Source organism: Mobula birostris, chromosome 10, assembly GCF_030028105.1.
Source record: "Mobula birostris isolate sMobBir1 chromosome 10, sMobBir1.hap1, whole genome shotgun sequence".
Classification (NCBI taxonomy): domain Eukaryota; kingdom Metazoa; phylum Chordata; class Chondrichthyes; order Myliobatiformes; family Myliobatidae; genus Mobula; species Mobula birostris.
In genome coordinates this window covers 45294939-45322555 of record NC_092379.1, presented here as the reverse complement: position 1 = coordinate 45322555, position 27617 = coordinate 45294939, and the positions used below count along the sequence as shown (strand labels likewise).

General features: G+C 43.8%; 1 long non-coding RNA gene across 1 annotated transcript; it reads left to right on the top strand.

The window, feature by feature from the left end:
• On the top strand, window positions 1-27617 carry LOC140203964 (uncharacterized). Its single transcript, XR_011887466.1, has 3 exons — window positions 1-231; window positions 737-860; window positions 26241-27617. It is a non-coding gene; the product is annotated as an uncharacterized lncRNA (long non-coding RNA).

The window sequence follows — 27617 nt, the reverse complement described above, 5'->3', positions numbered from 1 at the left end:
GGAAGGAATTCACTGCATGAGCAGAAAAGCCAGCAGCAGGTCAACAGTGAAAAAGAGCTTGAACAGTGACCAATCAGCATTTGAGATTGATTAGCAAGAGCAAATCAAAGGAAGGCATGGGCAAGCACGGCAGCCATTCTCTGAGTGGACAGATCTTGAGGCCTTAGCCCTTCGAGGCTTCAGTGAAGAGAGGCTTCAGTCAGAGAAGGCAAAGGAAAGAAAATCTCAAGGGTAAGTTTTTTTTTTCCCTCCTTTATATCTGCTCAGCTAGGACAGTAGAGATGCCAGTTAGGATAGTGCAATGCTCTTCTTATGGGATGTGGAAGGCAGGGTGACCTCCAGTGTACTTGACCACTACACCTGTGAGAAGGACATCCAGCTGCAGCTTCTGACAATCAATGTTAAAGAGATGGAGCTGGAACTGGATGAACTCCAGATCATTCGGGAGGCTGAAGGGGTGATAGATAGGACATATAAAGAGGAAATTACATCCAAGGTGCAGGACACAGGAAACTGGGTGACAGGCAGCAAGGGGAAGGGGTTAAGGAGCCAATGTACCCCTATGGCCATGCCCCTTAACAACAGGTTTATTTCTTTGGATACTGTTGGTGGAGGGGTGGGGGTGGCACAGGGGTGCAAATTGACCTAACAGAGGAAAGTGGTCAGGTCTCTGGCTCTACAACTCTGAAGGGAAGATAGAAGAAGAGGCACACTGTGGTAATAGGGTATTTGTTAGTTGGCAGAATGGACAGGAGGTTCTGTGGGCAACAAGGAGGATTCCTGAATGGTCCGTTGCCGTCCTGGAGCTAAGGTCTGGATATCTCGGATCAAGTCCTCAGCATTCTGAAGTCGTCATCCATGTAAGTACCAATGACATTGATAGGACAAATGACAAAGTTCCACATGGTGAGTTCAGGGAGTTAAGTGATGTTAAAGGGCAAGTCCTCCAGGGTTGTGGTCTCAGATTTGCTACCCATGCCACATGCTGGTGAGGCCAGAACTAGGAAGATTATACAGTTGAATACATGGCTAAGCAGTTGGTGTAGGAGGAAGGACATCAGATTTTTGGATGATTGGGCTCTCTTCCAGGGAAGGTGGGACCTATACAGATAGGACGGTTTGCACTGGAGCTGGAGAGGGGACTAATATCCTAGTGGTAAGGTTTGTTAATGCTGCACAGTGGGGTTTAATCTAGAGTTGCAGGGAGATGGGAACCAGAGTGCCAGAATAGTAGGTGGAGAGGTTGTGGAGGCAGATGTTGGTAAGACCTCAGACAAAGTTAGGATTCAAAAGGTTAAGCATGGTGTTCTGAACTACATATATTTTGATGCAAGATGTATCATAGGAAATGTGGATGATAGTGCTGAAGATGAGGTAGGTGGTTTACAAACAGAGGCAATGTTTAGTGATGGGAATCTGTTGATAGGGCAAGGTCACAATCAACAGGATGAGTTACATTGTAAAAGGTGAACAAAATTGAAAAGGGTGAATACAGGATTGAAGATGTTAATTTGAATGCATGCTGTATGTGGAATATGGTAGATGAACTTGTAGCACTGTTGCAGATTGGCATGTATGACATTGTAGTGTTCACTGAATCATGGCTGAAAGAAGATTATAGCTGGGAGCTTAATGTCCAAGGATACACATTGTATCAAAACGACAGGCAGGAAGGCAAAGGGGCAGCATTACTCTGTTGGTAAAAAATTCAATCAAATCATTAGAAAGAGGTAACATAGTGTCAGAAGGCATTGAATCGTTGTGGATAGAGTGAAAGAAATGCATGGGTAAAAAGACCCAGATGGGAGTTGTATACAGACCTCCCAAACAGTAGTAAGGATGTGGTCTACAAATTACAACAGGAGATAGAAAATACATGCCAAAAGGGCAATGTTACAATAGTCATGTGGGGCTGGGGGTGGGGTTGGTGTTCAGATGTGCAGGTGATTGGGAAAATCATGTTGGTGCTGGATTCCAGGAGGGGGAGTTTCTTGAATGCCTATGAGATGGCTTTTAGAGCAGCTCATGGTTGAGCCCACTGGAGGATCAGCTATGCCGGATTGGGTGTTGTGCAATGAACCAGAATTGATTAGAGAGCTTAGGTAAAAGAACCCTCAGGGAAAGTGATCATAATATGATGGAATTCACCCTGAAATTTGAGAAGGAGAATCTAAAGTCAGATGTGTCACAGTACAGTGGAGTAAAGGGAATTACAGGGCCATGAGAGAGGAGTTGGAAAAGAACACTGGTAGGGATGACAGCAGAGCAGCAATGGCTAGAATTTCTAGAAGCAATTCGGAAAGCACAGGAACCATCCCAAAGAGGAAGAAGAATTCTGAAGGCAAGCTGACTCAACCGTGGCTAACAAGGGAAGTCAAAGCCAATCTAAAAGCCAAAAACAGGGCATATAATAGAGCAAAATTTAGTGGGAAGTTAGAGGATTGTGAAGCTTTTAAAACCCAACAGAAGGCAACTAAAAAGTCATTAAGAAGGTGAAGATGGAGTACCAAAGTAAGCTTGCCAAAAATTTCTTCAGATACATAAAGTGTAAAAGAGAGGCGAGAATGGATTTTGGCCTGCTGGAAAATTATGCTGGAGAGGTAGTAATGGGGGACTAGGAAATGGTGGATGAACTGAATAAGTATTTTGCATCAGTCTTCACTGTGGAAGGCACTGGCAGTAGGGTGGAAGATCCAGGTGTCAGGGGTCACGAGGCGTGTGAACTTACCATTACTAGAGAGAAGATTCTTGGGAAACTGAAAGGTCTGAAGGTAGTTAAGTCACCTGGACTAAATGGTGTACACCCCAAGGTTCTGAAAGAGGCAGCTGAAGAGATTCTGGAAGCAGTATGCTCTTTCAAGAATCACTAGATTCTGGAATGGTTCCAGAAGACAGGAAAATTGAAAATGTCATCCACATTTCAAGAAGGGAGAGAGGCAGAAGAGTGGAAATTATAAGCCAATTAATCTGACCTCAGTGGTTGGGAAGATAATGGAGTTGATTATTAAGAATGAGGTCTTAGGGTACTTGGAGGCACACAATAAGATCAGCTGTCGTCAGCACGGTTTCCTCAAGGGAAAATCTAACCTGACAAATCTATTGGAATTCTTTGAAGAAATAACAAGCAGGATAGACAAAAGAGAATAAGTTGATGTTGTGTACCTGGATTTTCAGAAAGCTTTTGACAGGGTGCCACATGAAGCTTCATAAGAAGCTTTGAGCCATGGTATTACAGGGAAGATTCTAGCATGGATAAAGCTGTGGCTGATTGGCAGGAGGCAAAGAGTGGGAGAGCTTTTTCTTATTGGCTTCTGGTGACTAGTGATGCTCCAAACGGGTCTGTGTCAGAACCAATTCTTTTTAAATTGTATAGCAATGATTTGGATGATGGAATTGATGGCTTTGTTTCAAAGTTTGCACACAATATGAAGGTGGGTGGAAGGGCAGGTAATTATGAGAAAGTAAAGAGGCTAGGAGGCTAGGAGAATGGGCAAGGAAATGGCAGATGGAATACAGTGTCAGGAAATGTATGGCCATGCACTTTGGCAGAGGAAATGAAAGGGTTGACTATTTTCTAAATGAAGAGAAAATACAAAAAACTGAGGCGCAAAGGGACTTGAGTCCTTGTGCAGGATTCCCTAAAGTTTAATTTGCAGGTTGAGTCTGTGGTAAGGAAGGAAAATACGATGTTAGCATTCATTTTACAAGGACTATAATATAAAAGCAAGAATGTCATGTTGAAATTTTATAGAGCACTGTTGAGGCCTCACTTGGAGTGTTGTGAGCAGTTTTGGGCCCTTTATCTTAGAAGGGATGTGCTAAAACTGGAGAGGGTTCAAAGAAAGTTCATGAAAATGAATCCAGGATTGAAAGGCTTGTCATATGAAGAGGATTTGATAGTTCTGGGCCTGTATTCACTGGAATTCAGAAGAATAAGGGGTGACCTTACTGAAACCCATTGAATGGTGAAAGGCTGTCATAGAGTAGATGTGGAGATGATGTTTCCTAAGGTAGCTGAATCTAAGACCAGAGGACACATTCTCTGAATAGAGGGGAGTCCTTTTAGAATGGAGATAAGGAGGAATTTCTTTAGCCAGAGAGTGGTAAGTATGTGGAATTCTTTGGCACAGGCACCTGTGGAACCCGAGTCTTTATGTATATTTAAGACAGCTGTTGATAGATCCTTGATTAATCAGGGCATGAAGGTATACAGGGAGAGGGCAAGAAATTGGGGCTCAGGAGAAAATTGGATCAGCCAAAATGATATGGCGAAGAAGACTTGATGGGCCAAATGGCCTAATTCTGCTATCTTATGGTCTTAGGATCTTATAAGACTCTTGAGTGATCCAGTATCAAAATAAAATGAATTCATAACCTCTACATTCTGTTAGTGTTTCCCTTGTACTATGTCAGTGCTTTGATGTGATGAAATGATCTGTGTTGTGACATGCAAAATAAAGCTTTTCACTGTACCACAGTATGTGACAGTAAATAACCAATTCACCAATATTGCCTTGGGAAGTGTCATAGTCATAGCACAGTACAGCATAGAAACATGCCCTTTGGTCCATCTAGTTTGCACTGAACCATTCAAACTGTCTACTCCCATAGAGACCATAGCCCTCCATACCCCTACCATCCATGTACTTATGTAAACTTCCCTTAAACATTGAAATCAAGCTCACATGCACACTTGCACTGGCAGCTTGTTCCACACTCTCACAAAACTCTGAACGAAGAAGTTTCCCCTCATGTTCTCCTTAAACTTTTCACCTCTCATCCTTAACCTATGACCCCTAGTTGTAGTCAGAATCAGGTTTAATATCACTGGCATATGTCATGAAATTTTCTGTCTTTGTGGTAGTGTCACAATGCAATGCATAATAATAGAATTACAGTAACTATATATATTAAGTATTTAAATTAAGTCAATAGGGCAAAAAAAGTAGTGAGGTAGTGAACATGGGTTCAATGCCCATTCAGAAGTTGGATATCAGAGAGGAAGAGGCTGTTCCTGAATTGTTGAGTGTGTGGCTTCAGGCTTCTGTACCTCCCTCCTGATGGTAGAAAAGAGAACAAAGCATGACCTGGGTAATGGGGGTCCTTAATTATGGATACCACATTTTTGAGGCATCATTCCTTGAAAGTGTCCTGGATACTGTGGAGGCTAGTGTCCATGATGGAGCTAAGTTTACAACTCTCTGCAGTTTATTTTGATCCTGTGCAGTGGTTTCACCTCCCCATACCAGATGCTGATGCAGCCAGTTAGAAGGCTCTCCACAGTACATCTGTAGAACTTTGTGAGTATCTTTGTTGACATACCAAATCTCTGCAAACTCCTGATGAAATAATGTTGTTGTGCCTTCTTTATAGCTGCATCAATATGTTGGGTTCAGGATACTGAAATACTGATACCCAGGAAGCTGAAATTACTCACTCTTTCCACTTCTGAGTCTTCTGTGAAGACCGGTGTGTGTTTTCTCATCTTACTCTTCCAGAAGTCCACAATTAGTTCTTTGGCCTTCCTGATGTTGAGTCCAAGGTTGTTGCTGTGACACCACTCAACTACCTGATATATCTCACTCTTGTCACCATCTGAAATTTTGCCAATAATAGTTGTATTGTCAGCAAATTTTTAGATGTCATTTGACCTGTGTCTAGCTACACAATCATGGGTGTAGAGCAGAGCAGTGGGCTAAGCACACATCTCTGAGGTGTGCCAGCATTGATTATCAGCGAGATGGAAATATTACTTCTGATCCACCCAGATTGTGGTCTTCTGGTTAGGAAGTCAAGGATCCAGTTGCAGAGGGGCGTACAGAGGCCCAAAGGCCCAGGTTCTCAAGTTTCCTTCTATCAGGGCTGCAGGAATGATTGTGTTAAATGCTGAGCTGTAGTCAATAAACAGCATTCTGACATGAGTATTTTTATTGTCCAGATGATCCAAGACCAAGTGACGAGCCAATGAGATCACATCTGCCATAGACCTATTGCGGCAATAGGCATATTGTGGTGGGTCCAGGTCCTTGCTGAGACAGGAGATAAATTTAGCCATAACCAACCTCTCAAAGCACTTCTTCTTGAGCACTGTTGCCCTTTTGAAGCAGGTGGGAACTTCCAACTATAGCAAAGAGAGATTGAAAATATCTTTTAACATTCCTGCCAATTGGTTGGCACAGGCTTTTTAGAGCCCTACCAGGTGCTGCATCAGGGCCTGTCAGCTTGCGAGGGTTCACCCTTTTGAAAGACGATCTGACCCAGTAGCACTCATATCAACAGTGATGAAATGCCTTGAGAGGTTGGTTATGACTAGACTGAACTCCTGCCTCAGCGAGGACATGGACCCATTGCAATTTGCCTGTCGCCACAATAGGTCAATGGCAGATGCAATCTCAATGGTTCTCCACACAGCTTTAGACTACCTAGACAATACAAACACCTACATGAGGATGCTGTTCAACGACTAGAGCTCAGCATTTAATACCATCATTTCCACAATCCTGATTGAGAAGTTGTAGAACCTGGACCTCTGTACCTCCTTCTGCAATTGGATCCTCGCCTTCCTAACTGGAAAACCACAGTCTGTGTGGATTGGTGATAACATCTCCTCCTCACTGACAATAAACACTGGCGCACTTCAGCGGTGTGTGCTTAGCCCACGGCTCTACTCTCTGTATACACATGACTGTGTGGCTAGGCATAGCTCAAATACCATCTATAAATTTGCTGACATTGTTGGTAGAATCTAAGGTGGTGATGAGAGGGCGTAGAGGAGTGAGATATGCCAACTAGTGGAGTGGTGCCGCAGCAACAACCTGGCACTCAACGTCAGTAAGACGAACAGCTGTTTGTGGACTTCAGGAAGGGTAAGACCAAAGGAGCACATACCAATCCTCATAGAAAAGTGGCATCCATTATTAAGGATCTCCAGCACCCAGGGCATGCCCTTTTCTCACTGTTACCATCAGGTAGGAGATACAGAAGCCTGAAGGCACACACTCAGTGATTCAGGAACAGCTTCTTCCCCTCTGCCATCCAATTCCTAAATGGACATTGAAAATTTGGACACTACCTCACTTTTTTTAATTTACAGTATTTCTGTTTTTGAACATGTTTCAAAATCTATTCAACATATGTAATTGATTTACTTGTTTATTTATTATTATGTTTCATTTTACTTTTTATTATTGTTTCTCTCTCTCTGCTAGATTATGTATTGCATTGAACTGCTGCTGCTAAGTTAACAAATTTCACGTCACATGCTGGTGATAGTAAACCTGATTTTGATTCTGATTCTGACATTGGCCTCCGAGACAGAGATCACAGGATTCTACATAGTTGTAGTTTTATTCTCCCTTTCAAAGTGCACATAAGAGGCACTGAGCTCATCTGGGAGTGAAGCATCACCGGCATTGATAATGATAGGTTTCTGTTTGTAGGAAGTAATGGCCTGCAAACCCTCCCAGATCTGACGTGCAACTGATTTCTTCTCCAATCTCTTTCGAATTGCTCCTTTGCTCATGAGATAGCCCTCTGCAAGCTGTGCCTGTTCTTTTTTTTTGTACAAACCTGGGCCACCAGACTTGAATGCCACAAATGTAATCCTCAACAGACTGTGAACCTCCTGGTTCATCCCCAACTTTTGAATTGGGTATGTACAGTATGTTCTTTTGGCACACTCATCCACACAGGTTTTCATGAGGTCAGAGACAGCTGTGGGATACTCATTCAGACTCAAAGAATTACAGCCCAGTCCTCTGATTTAAAGCAGTCCCGTAAGTGCTCCTGTACCTCCCTTGTCCATAGCTGCTTGGGCCTCTCTACTGTTGCTGCAGTCTTCAAACTTTGCCGATACTCAGGGAGTCGAAGTACAGCCAGGTGATCAGACTTTCCAAAGTGGTCCCACCAAACCACAGTGGAAAATGCTGGCTTCCTTTTACTCTATCTTTACTCCTCATTATTTTGAAAACCTCTACCAAATCTCCTATCAATCTTCCATGTTCCAAGGAATAAAGTCCTAACCTATTCAATCTTTCCTGATAACTCAGTTCCTGCAGACAGAGCAACATCCTTGCAAATTTTCTCTATACTCTTTCAACCTTATTTACATCTCTCCTGTAGTTACGTGACCAAAACTGCATACAATATTCCAAATTAGGTCTCACCAACGTCTTCTACAACTTTAACATAACATCCCAAATCCTGTACTCAGTGCATTGATTTATAAAGGCCAATGTGCCAAATGTTTTCTTTACAACCCTATATACCGTTGACACAACTTTCAATGAACTATGGACCTATATTCCCAGATCTCTTTGTTCTACCACACATCTCAGTGTCCTACCATTCACTGTGTAAGATCTGCCCAGGTTGATCCTACCATAGTGCAATGCCTTGCACTTGTCTGAATTAACCACTACACCCCCACTCTTGGTGGCATCAGCAAATTTGCTAATCCATTTAACCACATTGTCACCCAGATCATTGATATAGATGACAAATAACAATGGACTCAGAACCGATCCCTGCAACACACCACTAGTCACAGGCTACCAGTCAGAGAGGCAATCCTCTACTACCACTCTCTGCCTTCTGCCACATGGCCAATAACTAATCCAGTTAACTACCTCATCTTGAATGCCAAGCGACCTACCTCCCATGCGGGTCCTAGACAAATGCCTTACGAAAGTCCATGTAGACAATATCCACTACCTTGCCTTCATCAACTTTCCTGGTAATTTCCTCCAAAAGTTCTTAAGTTTGGTTTGAAATGGCCTTCCACTCACAAAGCCATGCTGACTATCCTTAATCCGCCCATGTCTATCCAAATACTCATATCTGGTCCCTTGAAATATCTTCCAATAGTTTTCCCACTACTGGTGTCAGGCTTCCCATCCTATAATTTATGTTTATTTTTTGAACCTGTCTTATACAGGGGAAGTTGTAAGGATCATTTAAATATCTTTGCCTGGGTCATGGCAATTTCTATGCTTGACTCCTACAGGTCCGAGAAAACACCTTGTCAAGCCCTGGGGATTTATCGACCCTAATTTGCCTCAAGACAACAAACATCTCAATAGACAATAGGTGCAGAAGTAGACTATTTGGCCCTTCGAGCCTGGACCGCCATTCTGAGACCATGGCTGATCATCTACTATCAATACCCGGTTCCTGCCTTGTCCCCATAACCCTTGATTCCGCTATCCATAAGATACCTATCTAGCTCCTTCTTGAAAGCATCCAGAGAATTGGCCTCCACTGCCTTCTGAGGCAGCGCATTCCACACCTCCACAACTCTCTGGGAGAAGAAGTTCCTCCTCAACTCCGTCCTAAATGACCTGCCCCTTATTCTTAAACCATGTCCTCTGGTACTGGACTCTCGCAGCATCTGGAACATATTTCTTGCCTCTATCTTGTCCAATCCCTTAATAATATTATATGTCTCAATCAGATCCCCCCTCAATCTCCTTAATTCCAGCGTGTACAAGCCCAGTCTCTCTAACCTCTCTGCGTAAGACAGTCCGGACATCCCAGGAATTAACCTAGTGAACCTACGCTGCACCTCCTCCACAGCTAGGATGTCCTTCCTTAACTCTGGAGACCAAAACTGCACACAGTACTCCAGGTGTGGTCTCACCAGGGCCCTGTACAAATGCAAAAGGATTTCCTTGCTCTTGTACTCAATTCCCTTTGTAATAAAGGCCAACATTCCATTAGCCTTCTTCACTGCCTGCTGCACTTGCTCATTCACCTTCAGACACTGGTGAACAAGTACTCCTAGATCTCTTTGTATTTCTCCCTTACCTAACTCCACACCGTTCAGATAATAATCTGCCTTCCTGTTCTTGCTCCCAAAGTGAATAACCTCACACTTATTCACATTAAACACCATCTGCCAAGTTTCTGCCCACTCACCCAGCCTATCCAAGTCACCTTGAATTCTCCTAACATCCTCATCACATGTCACACTGCCACCCAGCTTAGTATCATCAGCAAACTTGCTGATGTTATTCACAATGCCTTCCTCTAAATCATTGACGTAAATCGTAAACAGCTGTCGTCCCAATACCGAGCCCTGTGGCACCCCACTGGTCACCACCTGCCATTCTGAGAAACACCCATTCACTGCTACCCTTTGCTTTCTATCTGCCAACCAGTTTTCTATCCATGTCAATATCCTCCCCACAATGCCATGAGCTGTGATTTTACCCACCAATCTCCTATGTGGTACCTTATCAAATGCCTTCTGAAAGTCAAGGTACACCACATCCACTGGATCTCCCGCTTCTATCTTCCTGGTTACATCCTCAAAAAATTCCAATAGATTAGTCAAGCATGATTTGCCCTTGGTAAATCCATGCTGGCTCGGCCCAATCTCATCACTGCTATCAAGATATGCCGCTATTTCATCTTTAATAATGGACTCTAGCATCTTCCCCACTACTGATGTTAGGCTAACAGGGCGATAGTTCTCTGTTTTCTCCCTCCCTCCTTTCCTAAAAAGTGGGATAACATTAGCCATTCACCAATCCTCAGGAACTGATCCTGAATCTAAGGAACATTGGAAAATGATCACCAATGCATCCGCAATTTCCAGAGCCACCTCCTTTAGTATCCTAGGATGCAGACCATCTGGACCTGGGGATTTGTTAGCCTTCAGTCCCATCAGTCTACTCATCACCGTTTCCTTCCTAATGTCAATCTGTTTCAGTTCCTCTGTTACCCTATGTCCTTGGCCCATCCATACATCTGGGAGATTGCTTGTGTCTTCCCTAGTGAAGACAGATCCAAAGTACTTATTAAATTTGTCTGCCATTTCTCTGTTTCCCATAACAATTTCTCCCAATTCATTATTCAAGGGCCCAACATTGTTCTTAACTATCTTCCTTCTCTTCACATACCTAAAAAAAACTTTTGCTATCCTCCTTTATATTCCTAGCTAGCTTGCGTTCATACCTCATTTTTTCTCCCCGTATTGCCTTTTTAGTTAAGTTCTGTTGCTCCTTAAAAATTTCCCAATCATCCATCTTCCTATTCACCTTAGCTCTGTTATACTTTTTCTTTATTAATACTATGCTATCTCTGACTTCCTTTGTCAACCACTGTGGCAACTTTCCCCCCTTTGAATCCTTCCTTCTCCAGGAGATGAACTGATTTTGCACCTTGTGCATTACTCCCAAGAATACCTGCCACTGCTGTTCCATTGTCTTTTCTGCTAGGATATCCGACCAGTCAACTTTGGCCAGCTCCTCTCTCATGGCTCCATAGTCTCCTTTGTCCAACTGCAATACTGACACCTCTGATCTGCCCTTATCCCTCTCAACTTGCAGATAAAAACTTATCATATTATGGTCACTACCTCCTAACGGCTCCTTTACTTCAAGATCACTTATCAAATCCTGTTCATTGCACAACACTAAATCCAGAATAGCCTTATCCCTGGTCGGCTCTCGTACAAGCTGCTCCAAAAATGCATCCCGTAGGCACTCTACAAACTCCCCATCCTGGGGTCCAGTACCAACCTGGTTTTCCCAGTTCACCTGCATGTTGAAATCCCCCATAACTACTGCGACATTTCCTTTGCCACATGCCATTGTTAACTCCCTATTCAACTTGCACCCAATATCCATGCTACTGTTTGGGGGCCTGTAGATAACACCTATTAGGGTCTTTTTGCCCTTACTGTTCCTCCATTCTATCCACACTGACTCTACTTCTCCTGATTCTATGTCCCCCCTTGCAAGGGACTGAATCTCATTCCTCACCAACAGGGCCACCCCACTCCCTCTGCCCAACTTTCTGTCCCTTCGATAGCACGTATACCCTTGTACATTCAATTCCCAGGTCTGATCCCCCTGCAGCCATGTTTCCGTTATCCCAACAACATCATAGTTACCCATTCGCACCTGAGCTTCAAGCTCATCCGCCTTATTTCTGACACTTCGTGCATTCAGATATTGAATTTTTAACCCATTTTTCCTCTCTCTGTTTAAATTGCTGCCTATTGTGCATAACCCAGCTCCCTGAACTCTCACCGGGCTATACGCCCCTTGAATTTTATTGTCCTTCTTAAATTTACTTACTCTTTCTGCACATTTAACTCCATGCTCCGGCGGACCATCCCTCTGCTCATGTATCCTCCTTATCACTCGTTCCACCTCACCTTTCTCTACTTCACACTTAATATTCCGGAACCGTGTAGTCCCCACCTGTCCTTTATACTTCATCTCGCTATCCTCTCTCACATTCTGGATCCCTGCCCCCTGCAAATTTAGTTTAAGCCTCCCCCAAGCAGCACTAGCAAACTTCCCTGCAAGAATGTTAGTACCCCTCCAGTTCAGGTGTAAACCGTTCCATCGGAACAGATCCCACCTTCCCTGGAACAAAACCCAATTATCTAAAAACCTGAGGCCCTCCCTCCTGCACCATCCTCTCAGCCACGTATTGATCTGTGTAATCCTTCTGTTCCTCGCCTCACTCGCACGTAGCACAGGTAGCAAGAGATTGTTACCCTGAAAGTCCTGCCCTTCCGCTTCACACCTAACTCCCTGAACTCACTACGCAGGACCCCCTCACTCTTCCTACCCATGTCGTTGGTCCCTACATGGACCACAACATCTGGATTCTTGCCCTCCCTCTCGAGAATAACCTGCACCCGATCTGAGATGTCCCGGACCCTGGCACCAGGGAGGCAACATACCATCCGAGACTCCCGATCTCCCCCACGAAATCTCCTATCTGCCCCTCTGACTATAGAATCCCCTATCACTACTGCTGTCCTCTCTTCCCTCCTCCCCTTCTGTGTCGAGGGTCCAACCTCAGTGCCAGAGACAGGACCACTGCAACTTGTTCCTGGTAGGTCATCCCCACCAACAGTATCCAAAACGGTATACTTATTGTTGATGGGAATGGCCACAGGAGTGCTCTGCTCTCTCTGCCTGCTCCCCCTCCATCTCCTGACAGTCACCCAGTTGCCTACCTCCCATCTTTTCGGTGTGACTACCTCCCGATAACTCTTATCTATCTCTGTCTCTGCCTCCCGAATGATCCGTAGTTCATCCAGCTCCAGCTCCAATTCCCTAACTCGCTCTGATAGGAGCTGCAGCTGGATGCACCTTCTGCAGGTGTGGTCATAAGGGACAACTGCGTTGACCCTGACCTCCCACATACTGCATACGGAGCACACCACTGCTCTAACTATCTCCCCCATTACCTGATCCCAGATTAATCAGAATAAATGAAAAAGTACCTACCGACCTTACCTTTCTTCCTCAGCAAGCACGTACTCAGGCTCACTGATTACCTCTCACCGAAGACCCCCTTACGCCGAAGCCCACTGAGCCAAAGCCCAGCACTCTGCTCCCGCGCACTCCGCTGCCCGCACCTGAAAGTGGGCCTCTTTTTAAACTCCGCGCTTGCCGCTGACGTCACCCGCGCCTGCGCAGTTTTACCTTCCTCCTCAGGTAATGCCTAGGTAGTCCCGATCTTCCTCGGCCTACCTACTACGGCTGATCCTCCGATCTCCAGTCGTCCGTCGATCTCGAGCACTCCTTGCTCCCGCAACTCCTCCTCTATAATCTGTATAGGATCCCATCTGTATAGGGTCCATAAAGTAGATGTTTCTTTGCCACACTTCTATAGACTCTGTGTCCATCTCCTGAATAAATACAGATGCAAAAAATTAATTTAGGATCTCACCCATCTCTTTTGGTTCTAGGCATGGCTTAACATTCTGATCTTCCTGAGGACCAATTTTGTCCCTTGCAATCATTTTGCTCAGCTTATCTGTAGAATTCCTTAGGATTCTCCCTCACCTTGCCTGCTAGGGAAACATCATGCCTTCTTTCAGCCTTCCTGGTCAAGTTGAGTCCAAATAAAAGAACTCTGTCCAAAACATCTACGGACAACATAGATGCTGCCTTGAATTTCTGAGTTCCTCCAGCATTTTCTGTGTGTTGCTCTAGATTTCCAGCATCCGCAGAATTTCTTGTGTTTACCAATAGGCTGGCAGCATTTCCTCCTCCTTCACAGGCATAATGCAAGGATTCAACCCAAAATGTCGACTCATACCTTATGACACCAAAGGTACTGTTTCTCCCATCAAGCATTTGTTTTTTTTTGGTTCCAGATTCCAACATCTGTGATCTCTTATGAGTGCAGTGGACTCAGACTGCATTCCTTTTGCATTAGTGAATCTAACTTACATGTCTACAATTATTTTTACTCTTTTTTAAAAAAATGACCTTATTCATGACTAAAAAAAATACAAAGCAAGAAAGAAACTGTACAAAAAAAAACCTTGGCATGCATGGTTGTTATATTCAGTTGAGTAAACTTCAGGGGAAGTTTACAAGGTAGCACCATTGCCACTTATCTGGCTTCCTGAGGTGATATCCTTTCATTGTCCAAACTGTCTCTGTGTGTGATCCTTCTCCACAGAGCATTAGCTGTACTGGCTTCAAAGTTGCCCCTCAGCAATGTGCATTACTCTGTTATGGACATCTTGCTCTGCTAGAAGACCGGCAAGTTTCAGGCAGAACAAGCAGTATCCTTCACAATCTTGATGATCTTTCAGCAGCATTTTATATCTGTCTTGTTGTGGCCCTGGCAACAACCCATTGATCAGGGAGTCCTCTTGCTATGCAGCTGCTGGGGATGAACTGACTCCACACCCACTTAGAAAATTTAGTTTCCTGAGAGGTGGCTGGCCACTTCTTTCTCATCATAGCCATTCAGAGGGCAGTGTACATTGAGCTGATTTGTTGTTCATAGGGGGAAAGCTCTGCCTACATTAATAGTCAAAGCTAATTGCATATTTTTTCCCCATTAAATTCATGAAGGCTCTTTTTATTAAGCTGCAGTTTGCAGTTTTAAGTGAGCAGATACCTTGAACGTGGGCCTCCCTTTGTAATTGTAACTCCGTCCTTTTCAATCAAAATCAATTAAGTGCAGCATCTGGAGTGGAGACATTTGACTGGATAAGAGAGGCAGAGAAACTCAGGCATGGATTTCCTGATTCCAGTGGATCCAGGAATGCAGCAATATTAAAGAATGGGTGGTCTTTGGTGAGCTACAGAATTTTGAGGAGGAGGTTGATTTTGTGATTAGCAACAGGTGAGCCTCTCTACCTTTTTTCAGTCTGTCTTCACTAAAGTAAAAGTAAAGATACATGCAATGGCAGAGGCAGCTAACTAATGAGTATCAATAAGGTGAGTACTTTCTGGCGTTAACACTTTCAGGGACTGGAGCTTGCAGCAACTAGTGTTTAAAGTTAAGATCCTTGTTTCTAACCAATAAGGAGAATAAATGAATGCAGTGCCAAGAGTATGGTAGGAGAACTCACACCCATGTAAGGTTCTTCTTGCAATGTGTAAATACTCTGGGTGACTTCCAGTGTCCCGCCAATCACGTGGGCAGGAAGTGTGTTTACTCTAGCTTTTGACTGAGCTAGAGCTGCAGATGGATTTGTAATGGTGCATCTGCAATACTGAGGACATTATAGTTTGCAAGCTTAGTGGAGGCATAAAGAGATTCAGACATCCCACCTCTCCTGGAAGTTCTGGGAGTCTCCCGCATATTAATAGTGGCTCCCTGATGCCCGCAAATTATATACAATATCACGGAAATCAATTTTTTTGAGAGTGAGCGAGAGAAAGCAAGAGAGAGCGTGTGCGAGAGAGAGCGAGAACAAGCAAACAAGCAAGCGAAAGAGCGAGCGAGAGACAAGGGGAGCGAGAGATGAAGCAAGCGAGAGCGTGCGAGTAAGAGAGAAAGCGAGAAAGCAAGTAAGAGCGCTTGACAGTGTGCGAGCGACCATGAGTGAGAGAGAGCACGAGCGAGAGTGCGCCATGTTAGAGTGTTCCAAAAAAATATAAAACGTACGTCACCCCAGACTACACTAAAGTGTACCCCTGCCTAACAGGGGTCAAAATAATGACAGTGTTGCTCACTGCACTGTTTGCAACAGTGACTTTTCTATTGCCCATGGTGGGTTAAGACTGTAAAAGACATGTTGAGGTGAATTTAACAGGTGTCATTCGTTCATTAGCATAGCTGATATTATTTAAACTAGCTGGCCATCTGCTAAGGAGCTACTCTATTGCAGACATCCCACCTCTCCCGGAAGTTCTGGGAGTCTCCCGCGAATTGATGGTGCTACCTCCCTGAAATGAGTTTTTGCAGGGTGGGATGTCTAGAGACTGCAAATGCTGAAATCTGGAGCAACACACAAAACGCTGCAGGAGCTCCATGGGTCAGGCAGCAGTGTCAACAGTCCACTTCCCCCCACAGATGCTGCCTGACCTGCTGAGTTCCTCTAGCGTTTACCTTGTTTAGTGAGATGTCTATACCACAAGCAAGGCTGCACAGGTAGGAAGGCTTTGGCTGACTACCAGGGAGAGTGGTAGCTGTCAGCAGATAGTGCAGGATACACTTATGGTCATCATGCTCTCAAATGGTATACTAAGTTGGATTCTAATGGGGGCATGATCTCTTTGGGGTTGGGAGGTGTGAATGTGTCAGGGAGGGGTAGCACCTCCGGTGGGGGAACAGGTCACATGCTTTTCAAGGCGGTTAGTCCACCTTTGGTCCCCACCTGGCACTCAGCTCTCACCTTGTAGCTGTTTGCATGCAACAACAGCCACACCCCAGGCAACGGCTTCGACTAGCCGTCTAAACCACGTGGGGGTAGCCAACGGGTCTCAAACCCTCGGTGAGATAGGGAGATGTCTATCCTAGCATGTGAAGACAGACTCCGGCAGATTGAGTGGACAAGACCAATAGAAGGCCCAACGGTCAAGAAGGCGGCCTCTGCAAGCATCGTGCGTGTACAGCACAACAGGACACAGAAGACATCCTGGTCATCCGCTGCTCCTAGTCCTATCTCCAGTCATCTCGACTCTTGCCTTGCCACTGGATCCAGATGAGAATTGGAAGAGAGAGTGAGGGTGACACTGCGCAACTCTCCCTCACTTAAATCCAAATCAAGCGCTAGTCTCGACACCATCAAAAACAACCAGCTGGTGGCATAGTGGCATCAGCACTGGACCTCGGGGTGAGAGGTCCCGAGTTCGAATCCAGCCGGCTCCCTTGCACAATCTCCATCCGTGCTGGGTTGAGCGTTGAGATAGCAACTCGACCTCGTAAAAAGTACTAATGGTGTTGCGGTCTTCATCAATGACAATGGATGAACCTCAAATAGGGTGGCGGAAACAGCGGAGAGTTGTGGACTCAGCTCAGCACATCTCAGCAAGCAGCCTTCCCTCTATGGTCTCTCCACAATTCTCGCTGTCTAGAGAAAGTAGCCAACATGGGCACCACAATAGCAAAGTGGTTAGTGTGATGTGATTGCAACTTGGGACTTCGGAGTTCAGGGTTCAATTTTCATGTCATTTGTAAGGAGTCTGTAAGTCCTCCCCGTGGAATGGGTGGGGTTTTCCCAGGTGCTCTGGATTCCTCCCACAGTCCAAAGATGTACTGAGTCAGTTAGTTAGTTGTTATAAATTGTCCCATGATTAAGTTACGGTTAAATCAAGGCTATCAGGGGTTGCTGGACAGCTTGTCTCAAAAGGCAGAAGGGCCTATTCCACATTGTATGTCTAAACTTAAAAAATTAAATGATCGGATTTCTCCCACCTACTCATTCTTTCTTCTCCACCTTTTCATCAGGCAGAAGATGCAAAGGTTTGAAAGTATATACTCCAGGACAGCTTTTATCATGCATTATAAGATTCTTGAATTGAACTTTTATACAATAAAGATGAACCTCTACAATCTACCTCCTCATGGTTTTACCTTATTTTTGACATGCACTACACTTTGTGTAATTGTAGCCCTGTATTCTGTTATTGCTTTTTTCTTTGTGCTACCTTGATAGTGGCCACCTATGTCCCAGGATGTCCACAACTTTGTCTCTGCCTGTCCCACTTGTGCCCTGAACAACATGTCACGCCAGCACTGTGCAGGCCTGCTATGTCTGCTGCCTGTGTCTCACTGTCCCTGGTCCAGCCTCTTGGTGGATTTCATCAGTGGTCTGCCTGCCCACACCTTCTGCCACACTGCCGGTCTGATAGAATCACTACCATTCTGCTGGTTGTGGACCGATTCTCAAGGCTGCCCTCTTCATTGCTTTCCCTAAGCTCCCATTAACTCATGAGACTGGCATCCTCATGGATCCTCATGGCATCCACATGTTCAGGCTGCACTGCTTCCTTTGGAATGTAGTGTCTGATTGAAGATCACAGCTCATGTCCTATTTTTGGAAGGCTTTCTGTTCTCTTGTGGCAACCGCAGACAGCCTCTCATCTGGTTTCCACCCCAATCTAATGGCCAGACTGAGAGAGTGAATCACGATCAGGAGAAAACCTTGTACTGCCTTGTCTCTTCCAATCCTACGCCCTGGGGCTTTCCAATTAGTTCGGGCAGAGATTGCCCACAATAACCTCCAGTTGTCGTCTACTGGCATGCCCCCTTTTGAATGCCAGAAGGTATTCCAGCCACCACTGTACCCTGACCAAGAGATTGATGTGGGAATTGCTGCTGCTGCACAGTTGGTCCAGCACTACAAGCACGTGTGGAGACGGGCCAGGGCTTCTCTGCTTCTCTGCTGTGTGCTCAAAAATATAGCAGGCTGATTGCCTCTGGCAACAGGTGAAACCTCTCAGTCAAGGGGAGAAAGTCCGGCTAGTTTCTAGGGATCTTCTCTTGAAAGTCAAGAATCGCAAGTTGGGCCCACGTTGTGGGATCATTCATAGTGGAGAAGGCTATCAACTGGGTCTCATATAGATTGCTCCTACCATCATCAATGAAAATTCACTCAGTCTTCTCTGTTTCGGTGACTACCTCCCCCCTTGCTCCTGTCACCCCTCTCCCCCTCCTCACTGCTTGATGGATAGGTCCCTAGTCTATTCTGTGCAGTGCCTTCTGGCATCTTGCAGGGTGTGGGATAGGGTCCAGTATCTTCAGGATTGGAAGGGGTATTGTCCTGAGGAATGTTCTTGTGTACCAGCCCATGACATCTTGGCTTCCAGCGAGCACATGTCTCTAATGCCTCAGGAGCTGTAACTTGGGAGGAGTGCCTTGACACAACTTGCCACGGGGTCTGCGCACCTTCACAGGTGGGCTGAGGAATGGGTTCAGCAATCACACTCGTGAGAATACACGTCCCAATTAATATTTCATTGTGGTAGTATTTAACTCCTTCTCGTTTCAGACTTGTTGAGACTTGACCAAAAGCACAGCAACATCAACACTCCTTGGTTACAATTGTCCTGGTTCTGAGAAGGAAGACACCCATTTAGACTGAAACTTAAAGAGAAGTATTCATTTAGTATTAGGCTTCTACTGCCGGGCCGCTGTATCCATGTTAGCTTTGGTTTCAAAGTTGTTGTTAACAGCCCTGTTGGTGTAGCATTTATTATTTTGTCCTTTAATTCTGCACAGTTCCTATTAAAAGTTGACCCATTTCAGATTCCCTCTCCCCTCTCCCCCCTCCCCTCTCCCCCCCCCCTCTCCCCCCCCTTTTCATTTTGTTTCTCCCCCCCCACCCCTTGGGCTATAACAGCACACCTTCATCAGAGGGTGTTTAAAGACCAACTGCAAGAGTACAGGATAGGTATGTTTCATTAATCAGGAAGGAAAAGAATGACAAGGGAACCTTTGTGGTGAATGTAGTCAAGAGGAAACAGGAAACATGTAAAGTCTAGAAATGTCTCCAATCTTGTTATGAAATGGAGAAGCCTCTTTCTCCCTTATTAGGGGGAGAGAGAGCCTGTGGTATGTCAAATACGAGGTGAACGAGTAGTCTTGAGAGTACTGCAAGTCTATGCCTTTGCTGTTGCTTTGCTGCACGCTTGAGTGCTCAGTGGTGGTGCCAATGCATTTTTTTTGCTGGTGGGGGGAGGGGGATCATTGCTTGCTGCCACTTACGTGTGGGAAGGAGGGGAACTGGGGGTACTTTGGGGTTCTAACATTTAACTGTCATTCATTCTTTGGGAGCACTCCTCTGTTTTTCATGGATGGTTGTGAAGAAAAAGCATTTCAGGATGTATATTGTATGCATTTCTCTGACATTAAATGTACCTTTGAAACCTTTGAAAACGTTGTTGTCGAGTGGCTCACCGAGGTGGCTTGTTAGCTTGCAGATGTTTTGCTACCCAGCTGGGCAACATCATCAGTGCAATGATGTTGCCTGGCTGGGTAACGAAATGTCTGCAAGCTAACAAGCCACCTCGGCAAGACTCTCAACAACAGCATCCTCAACCCCAGCTACAAAACTTTTCCAACATCTTAAAGGTCTAGAAAGCTAAAATCAAACTGAGCCCTTCATGATTATAACAAAGTCAGAACGAAATTGAGAAGGAAATTAGGAAATCCAGGAGTGTCCATGAAGCATCCTTAGCAAGGAGAATTAAAGGCAATCCCCAGATATTCTATGCAAATATCAAGAACAGAGAATAACTAGGGAGCTACAGGTTCCTTATGGTTGTCATAGCCAGCAGAAATAGTGAGGACTTCTTTAATAACACTGGGTCACACAGGTTTTCCTTATACTCTTGGGTGTATCTTATGGATTTTGGGCTGCCGATCATGAAAATCAGCATGAAATTTCCCTGTCATGCACCATATTTTTGAAATAATCTACAAACGTTTGTACATTTGTTATTTCAATTCATAATTCAATTCAATCAAAATGTTGCCTACCATGTAAGATGGAAAGATTTCTATCTTATCCAGATGTGCCTGGGCATGCTTAGGCAGGACAAATGCTGCATGGCAGGACAGGTTTTAGAAAGGCTATGTAAGTATCATACATACACCGTTCTACGCATTGCATTTACAGATATATCAGCTTGTGAACACGTTGATGTGCACGTGCATAATGTGTATCCATTATAATAAAGTGATTGTATTTTCAGGAGTATTTGTGATAGCAAAATGTATCACCAATGCTGCAACAGCTGCAATATTTTCTCTTATATTTGTGGTGAGTATACGCTTAAATCTCAAAAACAGAGCATGACTCCTGTTATTAAGAAAGCCTATGTGCTCTACTTTAGGTGTAGAATAGGCAACCAAGACAAAGCCTGGGCTCCTCACATTAGTTGTGCAACATGCGCTGTAGTTTTTAGAGTTTGGAGAGTTTGGAGAGTTTGAACAAACAAGGGTTTCTTTCTCTGGATCAGTGGAGGCTGAGGAAAGAGCTGAATGTGCTTTATAAGATTATGAAAGGCATAAATAGTGTAGACAGCTGATACTTTTTTCCAAAGCATAGAACCGTCGAATAACAGAGGGCATGAATTTAAGAGGGAATAAATTCAAAGGAAATGTGTGGGGCAAGATTTTTTTCCTACAGTGGTGGGTGCCTGGAAACACTGTCTGGTGTGATGCTGAACTCAAATATGAGGCTCTTAGATAGGCTTATGAATGTGCAGGAACTAGAATGAAATGGACTTTGTGTAGACAGGAGGGATAGGTAGTGCTGAGGAAGCAATGCGATTGCAGCAGGACTCAGACTAATTGGAAGAATGGGCAAAATAGTGGCAGATGGAATACAATGTTGGGAAATGTATGGTAATGCATTTTGGTAAAAGGACCAATAGACAATTATCTAAATGGGAAAAAGGTTCAAACATCAGAGGTGTGGAGGGACTTAGGAGTCCTTATGCAAGACTCCCAAAAGATTGAGTCTATGGTAAAGAAGGCAAATGCAATCTTGGCATTTATTTCAAGGAGAAGAGAATATAAAAGCAGGGAGAAAATGGTGAGCCTTTATAAGACAGTAATCAGGCCACATCGAGTATTGTCAACAGTTTTGGGCTCCATATCTCAGAAAGGATGTGTTGTCATTGGAGAAGAGTCTTAAGGAGGTTCACAATAATGATTCCGGGGATGAAGGAATTAACATATGAGGAGTGTTTGGCAGCTTTGGGCCTGTCCTCAATGGAAATTACAAGAATGTGGGGTGATCTCATTGAAATCTACCAAATGCTGAAAGGACTAGATAAGGTGGATGTGGAAGGGATGTTTCTTACGGTGGGGGCATCCAGTACTACAGAGCACAGCCATAAAACCAAGGGGCAACCCGAGGTAAGGAGGAACTCTTTTAGCCAGAGAGTAGTAAATCTGTGGAATTCTCTGCCACAAACTACAGTGGAATCTAAGTCCGTGTGTATATTTAAGGCAGAAGTTGATTGTTTCCTGATTGGTTAAGCCATCAAAAGATCAAGTTCGCAGACGACACCACGGTCGTTTGCCTGATCAGAGGGGATGGCAAGACGGCCTACAGGAATGAGGTCCAGGACCTGGCCGCGTGATGCGCCGACAACATCTTGGCCCTTAACACCCAGAAGACCAAGGAGATCATTATACACTTCAGGCATGCTAGGAGCCACACTCACGTCCCCATCTACATCAACAGAGCTGTAGTAGAGCGTGAATCAAGCTTCAAATTCCTTGGTGTCCACATTTTCGAGGACCTCACCTGGTCCCTGAACTCCTCCATCCTGATCAAAAAAGCGCAACAGCACCTTTATTTCCTGTGGAGCATCAAGAAAGCTCATCTCTGTCCCAGGATACTGACGGACTTTTACCGCTGTACCATTGAAAGTATACTCACCAACTGCATCACAGTGTGGTATGGTAATTGTCCTGTATCAGACCGCAAAGCACTCCAGCATGTGGTGAAAACAGTCCAGAGGATTATCGGCACCCAGTTGGCCACCATTGAGAACATTTACCATAAGCGCTGTCTGGGCAGAGCATAAAGCATTATCAAGGATGCATCTCACCATAACCATGGACTTTTTACTCTCCTCCCATCCGGTAGGCACTACAGGAGCCTCTGCTCCAGCACTAGCAGGCACAGGAAGAGCTTCTTTCCTGAGGCTGTGACCCTGCTGAATCTCACATCACGGCGCTAAGCAGTATTGCATCCATATTGTACTGTCTCTGTACTTTTATGTTTGTGTGCTGTGGCACTTACTTTTTATTCGCAGTTATTTTGTAAATAACACTATTCTTTGCATTTCTGGTTAGATGCTAACTGCATTTTCATTGGCTTTGTATCTGTACTTGGCACAATGACAATAAAGTTGAATCTAATCTAATCTAAAATAAAAGGAGAAGGCAGGTTTATGGGGTTGAGTAGGATCCAGGATCAGCTATGATGGAATTGCGGAGCAGACTCGATGGGCTAAATGGCCTAAATGGCCTAATTCTGCTCCTATGTCTTATGGTCTTATGGTATCAGTTTTCTGGGCATATGATTCCTAATTTAATTATTTTGGCTCAATTTTGTGGGCCATAAGTCCGTTCCTATGCTATGCTGTTCTATGTACTTACTGCAGAATCGATGAATGCATGAAATGACCTGGGAAGTAAATAGAATGTTGTTGTAATAGCGGACATCAGAAGAAGAGGATAGATAGTTTTCTTTTCTGCACTGTGCTGCCACAGGGAAATGCTGCCTTGTAGCTCCAGTGACTGTGTGTTTCAATCCTGACCTCCCATTTCCTGTCTGTGAAGTTTACACATTCTTCCTGTGAACTTGTGGATTTCCTCTGAGTGTTTTTGGTTTTCTTGTGCATTACAAAAAAAAGTCCAGTTGGCAGATTAATTGGCTATTGTAAATTGCTCTTAGTATGCAGTTATGTGCCAGAATCTGCATGGTACTTGATGAGAACTTGTGGAAAATAACATGGGATCAGTTGGATTGGTTTGCTTGTTGGTTGGCATGGAATCAGTCGGCCAAGAGGTGCGTGACTGTACCTCCATTAGTCTGTAACCACCTATGTAAATTGTGAAGGCTGCAATGCCTGTCTGTGTTAGTGCTTCTTGGGTTGGGAAGGAACAGTCCAGTTGTTGGTTTACATATGGATCGAATGACATAGGATAAATAGGGTCCAATTGTAGGAATATGATTTGTAATTCCTAAATTGTCTCAATGATCTCCCAGTCAACATCAACCTGCATCATTTATTTTCTCTATGACAGATATTTTCTTTGTTTCACCAACCCTACCCCTTTGAAATCACTTAAAGGAGCTTGAAATCTAAATTTTCTTTTCTCAATTAAAAGAATATCAACATTTGGAGGACTTTAGGAACGTAAGAGGTTCCATAGAGAGCAGTAACTTGAAACCAAGGGGAGTAATTTAAAATCAAACTATTGGTGGTGTAGGAGCTATTGCAGATTAGCAAGAGAAGGCCTAATGATGGTGAGGAAGGGAGGCAGGGAACAGTTAGGTTAGGGCAGCTGAGTTTTTGATCTTCGGGTGAGCCTGGAGCACTTTAGAATAGTTAAATCTGTGGGTGACAAAAAGGTGGCTTGCTTCATATGTTTAAAAAAACAGTAGCATGTGGAAAGAATGGAGTTCTGTAACTAAAGGGGCCCTTTAGGAATGTAGAGAGCATCAAGGGATGCTTAAAAAAAGCAAATCAGCATGACAGCAAGGGGACACAAGCTATCACTAGTAGAAAGATTAAGGAAAATCTTAATAGTATGTTTGTATATTTAAGGAAAGATGATAACTAGGGGAAGAGTGTTGTCCATGAAAGACCAAGGGGGAAGTCTGTGTATGGAGTCAGAGAACATGGGCAAGGTCTTAAAGTCTTAAATAAAAACTCCTCATCTGTATTCACCAAGAGAAAAGACATTGCAGCTGGAGATTTCATTTTGGGGCAGTAAATTTCTGCAGCACATGATATTAGAAAGGAGGATGTATTAGATTATTTAGCAGGCATAAAAACCTCCAGCGCCTGATGAGTTGTATCCCTGGCTGCTGTGGGAGGCAATGTAGAAGACTTAGAACCATGACAAAGATTTGTAAATCCAACAGGGGAGCTTTCAAATGACTAAAAAATCAAATGTGGGACCTCTATTCAAAATGGGCAGCAGGAGTAAATTAGGTAATTTTAATCCAGCAAATCTCAGGTCAGTGGCAGGGGATTTACTGGAATATAAATCCTCAGATTTATATTCAACATAGACTTGTAAAGGGGGAGATTGATCAGGAATATTCAACCCTTTTTTTTAGTGGAGAGACCTAGATTCATAGATAGATAGAACACTACAGCACAGAAATAGGCCCTGTGGCCCATCTAGTCTGCTCTGAAGCATTAGGTTGCCTAGATCTGTGTCAGAAATTAAGTTTTCTTTTAAAAAGGAAGGTAAATATATTGATGAGGTAGCGTAGTTGATTAAATTCGGTAAGACAGTTGATAAAATCCCAGAAGGATGACTGGTCCGAAAGGTAAGGGTCATGGAATACAAGGCAAGTTGGCAAATTGGATGGAGAATTGGCTTGACAAATGAAGAGAGAGGGTAGAGAATTGCTTTCTCATTGTTACCTACAGTGTACCAACTTGAATTTTGGAGGTGAAATTAGTAAGTTAGGGGAGCAGTTGTTAGTACAGAGGGGTAATCTTAGGCTACAGAACGATATTCATTCAGAAACAGCTTCTTTCAGATTTTAGAATAGTCCATGAACACAACCTCATTATTTCTTTAGCATTTTATATTAGTTTTATGTCTTTGCACTGCACTGCTATTGCAAAATAACAAATTTCTTATCATTTTGGACAATGATAACAAACTTGATTCTGATCATTTGGTAAATTAGGCAAGTTGAAAAGTTGTGTGTAGTTCTGGATGTTATGCATAGAAAATACTGTATGTATATACACGGGAGAGGGTGCAGAAGAGATTCAGTAGGGTGTTGCCTGGGATAGAATTTTTCTAACTGATGAGTAACTGAACTGGTAGGATTGTTTGCCTTGAGTCAGGAGAGGCTGAAGTATCTGATCTGAATATGCAAAATTATCAGAAGCCTAGATTGTACAACTATTAAGAAACTTTTTCCCATTGCAGAGAGGAAAGGACATTGGTTTGAGGTGAGGAGTAAGAGTTTTAGAGGGAATCTGAGAAAGGACATTTTTTCACCTAGAGGGTGTTGCAGCTTAGAATATACTGCACGTAGGGGTTTTTGTTTTCATGAAGGTTCCTCAACCTGAAACATAAGATTTGTTTCTCTTGCCACCACTGAAGAATGACATGCTAAGTATTTCCAGTATTTTCCATGATTACCTCGTCTCTGCTTCGGGGCTCTTATTTCCAGCAATCACATCAGTGTGCCTACAAGGTATTCTGTTTTACATTCCAAGTAGTTCAAATTGTGAATCAACTGTTGCATTTTCTTGGAGGTGTTGCATGCTGAAAGTCATGTCCATTTCTCTTGTTGACAGAATCAACACCAAAGTTCGGGAAGCAAGCTTCCAGCCACAGGGAGGAGGTATTTGAGAAGGACTCGTGCAATTACTTTCCCTTCGATAGATCTTCTTACAGATTCCAGTAATATACAGAAAACTCTCAATCTCTGTTCTTAGTCAACTCAGTGACAGCAGCCTTCAAGAGTATAAAATTTCTAAAGTTTATCGCCCTTTGCGTGAAGAAATTTCTTCTCATCCCAGTGCTTGGGTTGTTATCAGAGTACTCATTATGGAACAGTATCCATCAAGAAACAGATTCTTTGTCTGCCCTGTGTCCCTGTAAACCATCAACTACCTGTCTGTTTTAATCCAATTACAAGCATCTATTCTGCAGTTACTTTTGTCTTTTACAGTTCAGGAACTCATCCATCCACTTAAATATTGTTAGTCTCCATCTCAACCACCCTGTTAGGCATTGCTTTCCAGATTTCAACTAGTGCATGAAAAAATTCTTCTTCAAATCCCCTGTGACTATTAGTCATATATATCTCTGTTGGGAGAGGAGGGGTTGCATTTCCCATTGCTTATTAATGTAGTTAGTTACCTCTATTTATTTAAACTATGTCTCCATGAACAAACTGATGCTGATTAAGCTTGTTTAATCCATGCCTTATGCAAGAACACATTATTCCTGACCCTCAGATTTATTTCAGGTAATTTCCCTGCCATCGATGTTGGACTCACTGATGTATAATTAATTGGCTTTTCCCTGATGATCATCTTAATTAAAGGTACCATTTTTTTCTGGCCTTAAGACACTTATGAGCCAAAGAACATTTCTCTCAGGGGTCCAAATAATCTCTGCCCTTACATACATTGCACCATGGGTGTCCTGGGGTTTGGTGCACAATCAATTGCATGAAAAACACCTATTATCTCACTTCCCTTTTAATTGCAATGGCTGCATCATGGCCTGGTATGGAAACACCAATACCCTTGAATGGACAATCCTACAAAAAGTAGTGGATATAGTCCATCTCCGGTAAAGCCCTTCCCGCTATTGAGCACATCTACACGGAGCACGAAAGCAGGGTCCATCATCAGGGACACCCACCACCATGGTCATGCTCTCTTCTCACTGCCCTCATCACGAAGAAGGTACAGGAGCCTCAGGACTCACACCACCCAGTTCAGAAACAGTTATTGCCCCTCGGTCATCAATCTACTGAAGCAAAGGGGATAACTTCACTTGCCCCATCACTGAACTGTTCCCATAAACTATGGACTGACTTTCAAGGACTCTTTGTCTCATGTTCTCGATATTTATTGCATATTTATGTATTATTATTATTTCTTTCTTTTTCTACTTTCACAGTTTGTTGCCTTTTGCAAACTGGTTGATGCGATATTTCT